Source organism: Alnus glutinosa, chromosome 5, assembly GCF_958979055.1.
Source record: "Alnus glutinosa chromosome 5, dhAlnGlut1.1, whole genome shotgun sequence".
Lineage (NCBI taxonomy): Eukaryota > Viridiplantae > Streptophyta > Magnoliopsida > Fagales > Betulaceae > Alnus > Alnus glutinosa.
In genome coordinates this window covers 25,920,796-25,933,808 of record NC_084890.1, presented here as the reverse complement: position 1 = coordinate 25,933,808, position 13,013 = coordinate 25,920,796, and the positions used below count along the sequence as shown (strand labels likewise).

Sequence of the window (13,013 nt, the reverse complement as noted above, 5' to 3'; positions counted from 1 at the left end):
ATTTTAGATGTCCATATTGTTTCAGGAATGACAATAAATTGGTGATAGAAAGATGTCTCCAAGACTAATGTTAAAAGAAAGATTCTTGTCCATCTTGAATCCTCTTAAAATTGATGTGACTTTTAAAATCACCATTAGATGTGTGATAGATCACTATTGAATTCTAATCCAATAATGATTTTAAAAGCCACATCAATTTTGGGAGAATTTAAGGAAGACATGAGTCTTCTTTTTAGCATTACAATTTCTCCAGTAATAAGAGTCTGGTTTTGTGGGGGGAATGAATCATAAATGTTAGGGATAGATCCTATTCTAAAGAGAAATGTTATTTGGCATTCTCTCATCATTCTCAGCTGATGTGGCATGCTCAATCCACCCATGAATTTTTTTTATTTTTTTTAATTAAAATTGATTTAAGAGTGGATTGAACATGTCGCATGAACTGTAAATGCTAAAAATGCTGAAAGAATGCTTACTACTAACTAGCATATCTCTATTCTAAACACTTTGGTAACCATTTCTTCTCAAGTAATACTATAAGAAGACTAGAATTTTCTCTGTGTCCTCTCAAATATCATGTGCCTTTTAAAATTATTATTAGATCAAAATTCAATTATAATCACTTCAAATTCAATAGTGATTTTAAGAGCCACATGACATTTAGGGGATATAAATCCTCGTAGAATTACTCTTTCTTCTCATTTCTCTCAAAAAAGTCATTCTCTTTTCTTCATATTAACAAACAACTTTCTTCACTTTTCTCTCAAAAAAAAATTCTTTCTTTCTTCCTCGAATAAACTTTCAAATTTTAAAGAGTTTTATGTGAGTTTTTAGTGCTTAGGGGAAATCAAAACCTTTTGTGCATAAACCTTTCCACCCAAGAAAGGGAACAAAATTTCAAAACCGAAATGAATAAAAGCTTGGGTGACACTAACATAACCTTTTATTTGGGTTAAATTGGTTAACAAAAACTTGCCTTCTTTTTTAATCTATTACTGCACCAGCCGGGAATCGAACCCGGGTCTGTACCGTGGCAGGGTACTATTCTACCACTAGACCACTGGTGCTTCATAAAAACATTCCAACTTATAAATTATCTTCCTTTGGTATTGAGATTTGATTTCAAAACCTCTCAAGTAAAAAAGATGCCTAATTAGCTTCTTCTTTTTTTTTTTTGTTAAAAATAAAATAAAATAAAAATTCTTACTCACATTTTTATGGGAAGAAAGAAAAAAAGACAACATTTGCGTAGAAACAAACATAGCCCATGATGTAGTTAAGTGGGCTGGGGTCTGTTCCAACAAAGGCCCGAAGCCTGAACGTAACACAAACAAAGGTCCAGTTTTTTTTTTTTTTTTTTTTTTTTTTTTTTTTTTTTACGGATGAGGGAAAAAAAAAAAAATAATGATGATCAAATATTTCATTGAAATTGGTATGAACCAAATTTACAGAATCAACACAAATTAAACTCTCTAAACTTGGATTATACTTAATTAATTGATAATTCTATAACTGATGCTTGAAGTTGGGGGCAGGCAGAGCTCGACACAATCTACATTATCATTTTCAATCATTTTAATCCACCCTCCACTTGATTTCTTGAAGAAATGTCATCAATTACCAAAACTAAAAATTTAAAAAAAAAAAAAAAAAAAAAAAAAAAAGAAAAAAAGAAAAAAAGAAAAGGCAATCAACTTTTTTGTGTTTTTGGTTTTGGTTTTTAAAAAGTGTTTTCACTTAATATAAATCTTAAAAGTGAATTTTTAGCGAGGCTAGATTTGAAAAGTTGAAAAGTATTTCCTTGTTTGACAATACCTTTTAGAGTCCCGTTTAGGCTTACAATTTCAAAATATGCAATTTAAAAATAATGATTTAAAAACGCAATTAAGCTTTTGAAAAAATTATAGTTTAACCTTTAAAATTATGTGTTTTCAAAAGAGCATCATTGCTCGAAATTTGAAAAAACTAAAGAAATCATAATTTTTTAAGAACACAATTTCAAACGATTTATTTTCTACAAATTGGTTTAAAATTATACTTTTTATTTAGGAAATCGCAATGTCAAACGTATCTTTAAAGTGTACTTTGAGTTTAAAAAATAAATAAATAAAAATTGCCAAATGAGATCAAATGTTACCAACTCAGAGATATTTTTCAAACACGTTACCAACTCAGTGATATTTTTCCACTTGCCATTTAAACAAGGGTCACATCCCATTTTTTTTATAAAAAAAAAATAAAAATTAAATTAAATTAAAAAATAAAAATAAAAAATTATCAACTTCAAAGTTCAAAATCCTTGCAAGTTGCAATAAAGAATAGTAAATGATGATTGACTTGGAAGAAAAAGAAATTGGAGAAGAGAAAAAGAAGCTTTATAAACTAAACTTTCAAAGATTGGAAGAAAATAGGGGAAAGCAGGGGGACCCATATGGATCCAGCAGTCAAAGCCCATTGTTTTTGAATATTTGTCCCAACAAACACTAAAGGTCCCCCCACGTTCCCCATATGGAAGGGAAGGGCTTCTCTTCTCGCGGTGGTCTAAGCCCTAAAGTTGAAAAAGTTTGAATTTTCTAACGGTTTGGATTTGAGATTTCAAAAAGGTAGGATTTTAAAATTTATATTTTGAAAAATGTAATTTTGTATAATTTTGTTAAGCGTTTAATAAAATCACAATTTGTCCTTTAAAATTACATTTTTAGCTTTTAAATTATGCGTTTTCAAAATAACACTTACTTACTTATGATTTAAAAAATTAGATTTTTCATGTTTTCAAATCATAATTTTTTTAAAAAAAATAATTCTAAACGGTTCATTTTCTGCGTTTTGATTTAAATATCGTACTTTTTATTTACGTAACCGCAATGTCAACCACGCTCAAATGGAACTTAGGAACACAATTCACGTGTGTGAATCCTTCCTACTTTTTTCTTATCTGATCCTCAATTATATGAATATTTTAAAAGAGAAGATTAGGAAATTTTTCTTTTTACTAGTTTTTATTATTTCTCAACATATTTTAAAAGAGAAGATTTTACCTCAAAAGTTATGACTTTTCTAAACATTTCATGAATATTGATAATTTCAAATGAAAAATAATAATAATAAAAAAAAAAAAAAAAAATCTCTAGATTACCAATGGATCTTGTCAATTTCTATCATAATCATTCATACTTATTCATGTAATTTCAAGCAAATTATATATATATTGAACGAAAAATCTGGGTATTTCATTAATCAAAGATCACGAGCATAAAATTCTACAAAATTATAATCACATGCTATGAGGTTACATAGTCATATAGATACAAACAAAATTATTACAATAAAGTATTATTTATAACTATCATATTCTGCTAACTCATATATACAAATAGTTAAAGAGCATATCTGCTCCGAGCAGACTAAATCTAAGACAATGGTACTCAAATATCCTATAAAAATTTATTTAAATCGGTCGTAAGACATAATTCCTCACACCGAACTATCCGGTCGATGAGAGATAATTTACAAAACTTCTTTTAAAAGTTAAAAGTATTGAATTGACCTCTCTTGCCCTTGTATTATGCTGACAAGTGACAATCTTGCACAAGGGTCCACCGTGACTATCATAGATACCTAATTAGATTATATTTCGTGAGAAGTTACACGGGCTGAATATTGTAGCCTAATATCATTAGACCAAAACCTATGGTTTAAAGAATTAAATTAAATGGGTAATTCTGGATAATCATAATCTTTATTTTATATCAAATAATCAATTAACTCTATGGAGACCATGATTTTTATTTTTATTTTAATAAATGTGATAGTCGAAAAGTAGAATAACAAAAAATAAAATAAATAAATACACAGCCATCAAAAAAAGCCACAAAATGCTACCGGGCCGATCTTTACCACCGTCAAGGGAGAGATTTAACAGGGATACAAATTTGTGAAAAATTTGCCATACAAACTGGTGGTAACGGCTCAATGAACTATGTTGTGAACACAAAAAATTGCGCTTCTATCAATCTTGGTGGCAATAAATAGCTAAAGAGACCAAGTATATAAGAAATAATGGGAGGAATTCTTTAATTGTTGGTGAGATGAGGTTTTTTAAGACTAAGAATGACAAAAAAAAAGTCTCGAAAAAATTTCATTTACTACTCCTGATCTTTTATAATTTTTACAATCATACCCTTAAACTTTAAAAATATAAGTTTTTTTAGTGTATCCATCATTCAATTTTTTTTTTCAAATTTCACCCATCCGTGAGAATTTTCAATAAATCCTAACAGATGGATGTTCAAATTCTTAAAATACCCCTCATTTTTTTAAGGAAAAAAAAGGAAGAAAAAAATGCAAGAATTTAGGCGTTGGTTAAAATTTAATGGAATTTACAAAAATACCCATAACTCAATCTTTGAAAATATATATATTAAAAATAAGGGTATTTTGAAAATTTTGACAGGATTTAACAGAAAATTCTTACGAAATTGAGAAATTGAAAAAAAATTGAAAGATGAATACACTAAATTGACATTTTTTTTTTAAAGATTAAGAGTATAATTACAAAAGTGATGAAAAATCAGAAATAATAAGTAATTTTTTTTTCAAAAATCTCTCTAAAGGAGAACGTGTTGGCATTGTTTTGCTCGGGCTAATTAGCACCATGAAGGGCTACAAAGGCCGGAAAATGATCCTCTCCGGTTCATTAAAACCGGAGAGTATTCAATCATTCTAAAAGTGAGGGCATAATTATCTTTTTACATTTTATTAGACAATTATACCCTTATTTTTACGATAAGTAATTAAGTAGATATACTCTCCGATCCCAAATACACAAAGGCCTCTCTTTCGATAGAGTCACAAGGGGGACCCAATGTCACGGAGGCAAAGGTTCTGGACACATTAGAGTCGGTGGCAATAGCGGCAAAAGCTGAGTGGGATGAGCGGATGGCTGCGTCAAAGTTTGGTTTTGAGAGCGTAGCAACGTGGAAGAAGTGGTCAAAGATATAGGCCGGCTGTCTATTCTATCCCCCATCGATCCATTGATATATCTCTCATCTCCGAAACTGAAAGTAAGAAAAAACGGCAAGTGGTCAAACCCTAATTCCCAAACACGCCACAAAGGACATGGGTCACGGACAAAAGGGACAAGGGGGAACACTGAACACAACACCGCATGTGAGTAGGCCCCTAATAAATAATAATAAGCCACTATTATTAATAACACGTCCTATATAAAAAGAATGTTTTTGGGACACACCCACATACAACCTTTTTCTTCCTATTCTTTTTAGAAGCCTTAAGGTATGCATGGAGGCATAGGTGATAGGACCTCCCACAATGAAAATTAATGAATAATTGTACCGTTAGTTTTTGTGGTATGTCATAATTATTTTTCATTCTCTATAGTTTAAAAAGTTCATGGGAGGTCCATGTACTATGCAATAATTACAAATCGATCCCTAGCGTCAAATTTTGTTAAATTTTTTAACAGATTCCGTCAAATGTCACGTCAGCGTCATGTGTCGCCAATAAGATTGCGACACTTGTCCACTTAATAAAAAATATAATTTTATTAAAAAATAAATAAATATACTTATTTTTTCAAAAAAAAAAAAAAGCAGCAAGGGGTGGCCCGAAGGCCACCCTCATGCAATTGGGGGTGGCTCATTGGCTGGGGGCGGCCAGGCCACCCATTGCTTCCCCTTTTTCTTTTTTCTTTTTTTTTTTAAAAAAAAAATAAGTATTTTTATTTATTTATTGATAAATTTATATTTTTTTTATTAAGATGGACACATGTCGCCAATAAGATGGCAACACGTGGCGCTGACTTGTAGAGCTAACAGATTCTGTCAAAATGGTGAACAAAAAATCGACCCAATGAGTAAAACGCAATTATTGCATAGCACAGAGACTTCTCATTAACTTTTTAAACCATAAGGAATAAAAAATAATTATGGCATATCACAAGAACCAATAGTATAATTATCTCAAAAATTAACATAAGGATAGAAGAGGAGACCCTTTACTTTTTCTAGACACCCTTTTTTTTTTTTTTTTTTTTTTTTTTATATAAATTTACTTTTCCTAGGGCTTTGAGCGTTAAAGTGTATTGATGGATAAATCTGCCCTTTATGTTTTGTTAATAAAAAGGATAGTACTATGGCAGGGAGGGGACAATTAGTGTTGGGTTTTGAGCCCTCCTATAAAGGCATTTGAGAGATGACATAAATTAATGTATGGACCATGTCGTGTTTACAATTATCTACAGAAGAAATCTTTATCTTTTTTCCCCCTTTTTTTTTTTTTTTTTAAAAAAATTTTTTAAATAAACAAAAAACAGGTACAAATGAAAAAAAATACACAGCTTGACAACCAAAAAACTAGCAAGGAGATATTTACCACCATCAACTATTAAAGGGAAGGTTTAATAGTGGGAACATGCCGGAAAAACTGTCAATCGAATTGGTAGTAGCAGTTTAATGAGTTATGTTGTGATCGAGCACGACGATTCACACTCTTATGATCAATTTTGACAACAAACTAGTTGTCAAAAGAGCTAAAGAAATCAATAACAATATCAGAAATAATAGAGACAATTCTCCAATTTATTGTAAGGTGCATGAGGGGGTTTTTGGAGATAAATAATCTCCAAACTAGAAGTAGGTGCTGACGGTGTATAATTAAGGTACAAAACTCTATATTTAACAATCATTAATTGGTCAAAAAGTATAGGGTATATTTATTAATGTGATTAGTGAGATGTGTTGTGCTTTTGATTTAAAATTATTTTTTAAGTTGTTTGTTAATATTTTTGTTTTAAAAATAGAAAAGAAAAAGACAAGAATCTTAACCAACGAAGCTTGTTGTTTTGATTAAATGGTTTTATCTTAATCTGTGTTGGACAAATGATTGGCAGTCATGTTTTGATATTTCCAGCATCTTACAATGGATCAAGCTCAAGTGGGTACTGCTCAGAGGAAAAAAAAACCAGAAAAGAAAAAGAAAAAGAAAAGTTCATGTGACTACTACTCATAAGAAATTAGTTTCTCAATGATGCATTTGGGTATGGCCTAATAAGGGGAATCCAAGAAGGGTTTTCTCCAATAATGAATTAATCAGCCTATTTTTTATTCTACATTGGACTTTGCAACCCTAGGGCTTGAAGCCTAGAAGCATTTGGTGAATATATATATATATATATATATATATATATATAATTAAGATGATAAGAGTTTACATAAAGAATAATTTAATGGCTAATTTTCATTATCACCTCATCGTATGCGAGTCATATATCAATCTATTAAGGAGTCTTAAAAAAATTAAAAATAAACTCCAAAAACATCAATACACAATGAGAAGTGCTACACATCCAATTTTTATTTTATTTTTTTCAAAATTTGGTTTCCAAATGATGTGTCACAATCTCACGTGATCGATCTATTATTTTGAAAAAGGTATCATCATCTTATAGGATGATGACATATCATTTGGGTACTACTTTTGGGAATAAAAATTTGGGAAGTAGAGCATTTCTCATACAGAATATTTCGGGGTTATAATTTCTTGACGAGTAATGTTACATACTAAACTCACATACAACTAACATGATATGACAATGTTCACAAACTATTGGATTAACCTTTATTAAAAATGAAAAAAAAAAAAAATTGTTAGGGCTTATGAGTACTGCCACATCAACTTAATCGTATAGAAGTGGGATGAGAGTTGAGTATTTAGAATTACTCTTTTTCAACTCTAAAAGTACTCCAAATTCAAAAGAGAAAATACGAGCAAGAGAGAGATCAAACTTTTAATCATTGCATTTGCATCTATTGTTATTTCTCTCTCTCTCTCTCTCTCTCTCTCTCTCTTATCTTTTCGTTATAGAGATAAAACCTCAACGTGACCAAAATGTTGTATTTGTTTTTTAGGGTGCTTTTGAGATTGTGATTTCGTAGATAAAAAGTGCGATTTGATTTTAATAAATCGTTTAAAAATTACGTTTTTTAAAAATTGGCAAATAGTTACTTTCTTAAAAATGCAAAATTTTAAAGACTAACTTGCGATATTAAATGTCAAACTGCAATTTTTAAAAATCACTTTTTAAAATTGCAGATTTTAAAATTATTATTTTAAAATCGTATTTTTTTAAATCGTAAATTCAAACGGACATTTAATGTGACGGTAACAAAATGTTAAAATGATATAAATGCAACCACTTCTTTTTTGTCTGTACGCTTAATGAAGTCAATGATATCAAGTCGGTCCAAATTATATCTCCCCTTACCAATGGCAACATTTAGGGCATAATAAATGGGTAGGGAGAAATTTTAGGCAGACTTTTATCAAATTATAAAATTTAAACAAGAAATGGTAGGGCCTCTTTTCCTAAATAGTGGATTTGGTGGGTAATAATGAATAGGGTTAGACCTCTATAAGGTCCTCTTTCCCCATAATCATGATAAACTAACAAACCTAGGTTAATAAATAGCCTATATATATGTTACGGCCAAATATAATAAGTATATATAGAATAAAAGATAATCCTATTTTCACATTTTTTTTTTTTCTACAATCCTTCCTCACAATGTAAAAGTTGAATGGGATCAAATAAACAATAGATCCGGTTTGTTTGACAAGACTTTCTAAATGATATATATTTTTTTTTAATATGATATAAAAGTGAAAGTAATTTTAAGAATTTTATATTTAAAATTGTCTATTAAAAAAAGTTCTCAAAAAACATTGTAAAAATGAGGCGTAATAATCCTGCTTTCCTAGGGTTGACAATTTTTAACACAACCCGCAAATCCGACACGAACACGACATGAAGTTATACGATTCGAGTTTAGACTAAACGGGTTGACCCGTTTATGACAAGTTTGTAAACAGGTCAAATTGGTCATGACTTGTCAACCCATTTATGACATGTTGATGACCCTTATAAATGTGCAGTGTTTGAATTTCATGTCTCAACTCGTTTAACTAATCGTGTCGAATTCGAATTGCCTAAACGAATTAGAGGATCAACCAGACTGACCCAAACCCGATACAACAACCGTGTTGACAACCGTACCCTTCCCATCACCTTTGTACAATTGTATTGCTAAAAAAAAAAAAAAATGTTAGTTTGCATTCTCCTTGTATATTCAGTAGAGTAGTATATTCAATTCACTTTTAATTTTATTTATTTTTAATTATAACTGATATAAAAGTGCTCAGTCAGTTAAGTAGACTAATTGAAGTCTCCAAGAGGCAACTTAATCGGCCGGAGATCCTATCTCATGAAACGAATGTCACTAGTTCGAATCCCCCTCTCCTCTTATACGAATATGTCAAAAAATAAAATAAAATAAAATAAAATAAAATAAAATTGCAAAAAATAAAATAAAATAAGAATAAGAATAAGAATATTTTTTTTAATCATACGAAGACGAAAACAGTGGTGGGAATATGAGGGAAACGTCATATTGGGTCAAATTATAGAATTCTGAGCCCCACACCCTCTGACAACTGCGTTGGTTAATGTGTTGTTTACCAAAAGTATCTTTGACTCATGTCTTTATGAAGGAATATATTTTACATTCCTCTCATCACCTCTCTTATTAAAATCGCCAATTCCCCTGCGAGTAATTCAAACCAAAAAATAAATAAAAACAAAAAAAAATTCAAACTAATTTGGATTTTTTTTTTTTTTTTTTTATTTTTATTTTTGATAAAGTCACTATAAATAATATACTTGTATACTAGTAGTTGATTTTAAGACACGGAGGATGGCGAGATTAGCGGAAGCAATTCTCAAACATCTATAAACAATTTCTTTTTCCAAACTTAATAAAAATTGTGTAAGAAAAAAAAAATTAAGATTTTTTGAGCAAGCAAAAAAGTAAGGAATGTGTCGGTTAATGTGATACTTATTACGTCAGTTACTAATAATTTAATTTTTTTATCCACTAATTAGTTGGTGGCCGATGTAATAATGTTATGTGAACATCAAATTTATAACGAATTGTGGTAAAAATTGTAATAATTCAAATATTTTCCAAAGCAATAAAAAGAATTGTGAAGTTCATTTTATTCCTTTTGCCTGACTTTAGTTTTACCCAAGAGAGAATTTGCTCTTTCTATATTAATCCCTAAAAAAAATCTTAAATACCTAGTAAATTTATAGAATATTAAGAAAAATGGAAAGATATGATGGTGAATGCAATTTCTCATAAATATATTTTCAATTATTATAGTTAATTTAATATGAGACCTTCTCTTAATAAGACTTGGAATGGTTAAATTGTGAAAACCCTAGTCGCCAAAGAGAGAAAATAAGTATAATTATTCTAGGATGATGGTTCTTCCTTTTTCTGAATAACTTTTCTCTAAATTTACTTGCAACAGTAATCTACGAGGTGAAGTTTTTTTTTGCTATTTTAGATTTTGATTCCCCTTATTCGTTTCTAAGGTTCTGTTTACACGAAACCTTAAGAATAACGAGCTTAGATTTTCATTGTATCTTTCGTTTTTTCTATATATATATATATATTTTTTTTGAGCAAATCACTGACCAATGTAGAGGAATCACTAAACCTGTGGAAGAATTGTCACTGATGATAAGGTAGCATTTAGAAATGCGCTTGCAGCGGAGATTTAGTTGAAGTTATAATGGATCGGACAATAGGCAAGTAAGTAATTTGCCGAAATATGTTGCATATCTAGAAATTGATTTGGACAATGATATTAAAAAGTTAAACAAAACATATCGCAAATTTAGATGGAAGAATAAACATTGTTAAAATAATAATAATAATAAATAAATTAAATCCCATTTAAAATTAGACAAAATAAATTAGACGTGAGAATATAATTGACAAGCCATTCCACTGAGGTTTTCTTAACTTTTTTGTTTGTTCTTTCATAGATTTGACATTAGATACTGCTTTCAACTGCCCTCTGTTTCTTATGACCAAACATCATTTTTGTCTTTCTCTTTATTCTATTTTATTTAGTATTTATATATATATATATATATATATATATATATATATATATATTCGTACTTGGTTGGATTTATAAATGGATTTATTGGTGTCCAAAATCTGTGCCCGTGAGTATTCCTCCAGCTTTTTTCTGATGAATAATTATGAGTTGGATTCAGACGAAGGAGATATGGTTCATGTCAGCATACTCAGTGAATCGAATCCAGATTTTAAAGAAGAAATGAAAGCAAGATATTTTATCACCCTTTTTATCCATTTGTTCTTTCAATGATTTCTCTTTGGACATCCATCTTCCATAGTCAATCAATCTGACCACACATTCAGGAAACTAACAAATCAAAGTTTGGAGCTGCATGGCAACTCGTTTTCGTGGGTTGGTTTCGGGTTCGACCGAGACATGATTATAAGATTAAATAAGTTAATTTCAGATCTCTCGGTCATAATTTGTTAATTTTGTATTGGATTCAATCGTGTCAAGCTCGCGGATCATGTCAAAAATTATAAATAGAGCTGACTCGATCCACGAATTTGATATAAATACTATTAAATTTTGATCCAATAATAATTTTAAAAATTACAACAATTCAAAAATAGCAAAAAATATAATAAAATACAATAATAATATATAGTATTACTCTTAATAAATAGCTTTATATATATATATATATATATATATATATAAACCTGCCGTTCTAATTAATAAGCTGCTAGACGTCACAGTCAAAAGAGTCAAAAGGCAATACTAAAATTCAAAGCTATCTAGCCGAACCTTATTACATGGGCCCAATCCCCACGGACGGGAAGATGAAAGGTTGTTGATCTTAAAAATGGACAAATCAAAAGTGAAGATAAAATTTATTGAAAAATAAAAAATAAAAAATTCTATTTCGATTTGAAAAGTAATTGGGTTTTATAATTCTTTATAAAATTAATATTATAATTCATAATTGAAGAAATAATTAAGGATTAAAGCTTCATGACAACACATATTTTAATGTTGATTGATATGCATTTATTGCATGTGAAAAATACATATTTTTTTAATTGTTTGTGCTTTTTATATGATTTTTTTTTATTAATTTAAAGGACAAATTTTAATTTTAGAGTGTGATTTGTATATATGGTAAACTTTGCTGCTCGGTTTGCTTTGGTTTCTTGCCGTCCATATTGAAGGATCGGATAATTTAAAAGGAAAAGGTAGGATATGAAAAGGTTTGCGTTAAGCAATAATGGTGTGGTGATGGAGTTTTTGCACTGCTTTTTATATAGGCAATGCAAACATGTTTCACTCTTAGGGACATGGTTGAGGATGGCATGTGAAAATGAGAAAGATAGATTTAGAGGAAATATGGGTTTTATTATAAATAAAAAATAAAAATAAAATTTCAACATAAAAAACCACACCGGAGTGGCCGAACCACCCGAGCCTAAGGGTGGCCCAGACTTCGAACAACTGGACAATCCCTTCTCTCTCTCTCTTTTAAAAAAATTTTAATTTTTTTTTTATATATATTTTTTTAAAATTTTTGGAAAGAAATAGTACTGATTTCATTGAACCAAGAAAATCAATCAGAGCAAAAAGCTCTACAAAATCAGAGATGGAATATCTGAAAGAACGTAACTAATACAATTAGGGATGCACCCTATCCAAGTACGATTGACGTTATGTCTATACCCTCTTTGAATCAAAATATGGACAGCTGAATTTGCTCTTTTTTTTTTTTTTTTTTTTGTATGACATGTTTTTCAACTATAAAATCTCGAAAGACCCCGTTTCTACAACACTCCACCTAAATTTAAGCCTTGTTCAAAGTATTGGATAATAAATCTAAAGGCAAAATACCCATTTTTATTTTTTTCTTTCTAAAACAACAAAAAGTCAAAAGATTAATAAATAATATTATTTACACTATACCCATTTTTATTTCACATTAAAATACTTTTTAAATTCATTTATTTATTTAGATAAAAACAATTACAAGAGAGCTATCAATCACAATAGAAGTAGAAACTTGGTTCAAAAAG

At 29.5% G+C, this 13,013-nt stretch overlaps 1 non-coding gene across 1 annotated transcript; it reads right to left on the bottom strand.

The window, feature by feature from the left end:
* Positions 1–996: 996 nt before the first annotated feature.
* On the bottom strand, positions 997–1,067 carry TRNAG-GCC (transfer RNA glycine (anticodon GCC)). The gene has a single exon. It is a non-coding gene; the product is annotated as a tRNA-Gly (tRNA).
* Between the last annotated feature and the right edge of the window lie 11,946 nt (positions 1,068–13,013).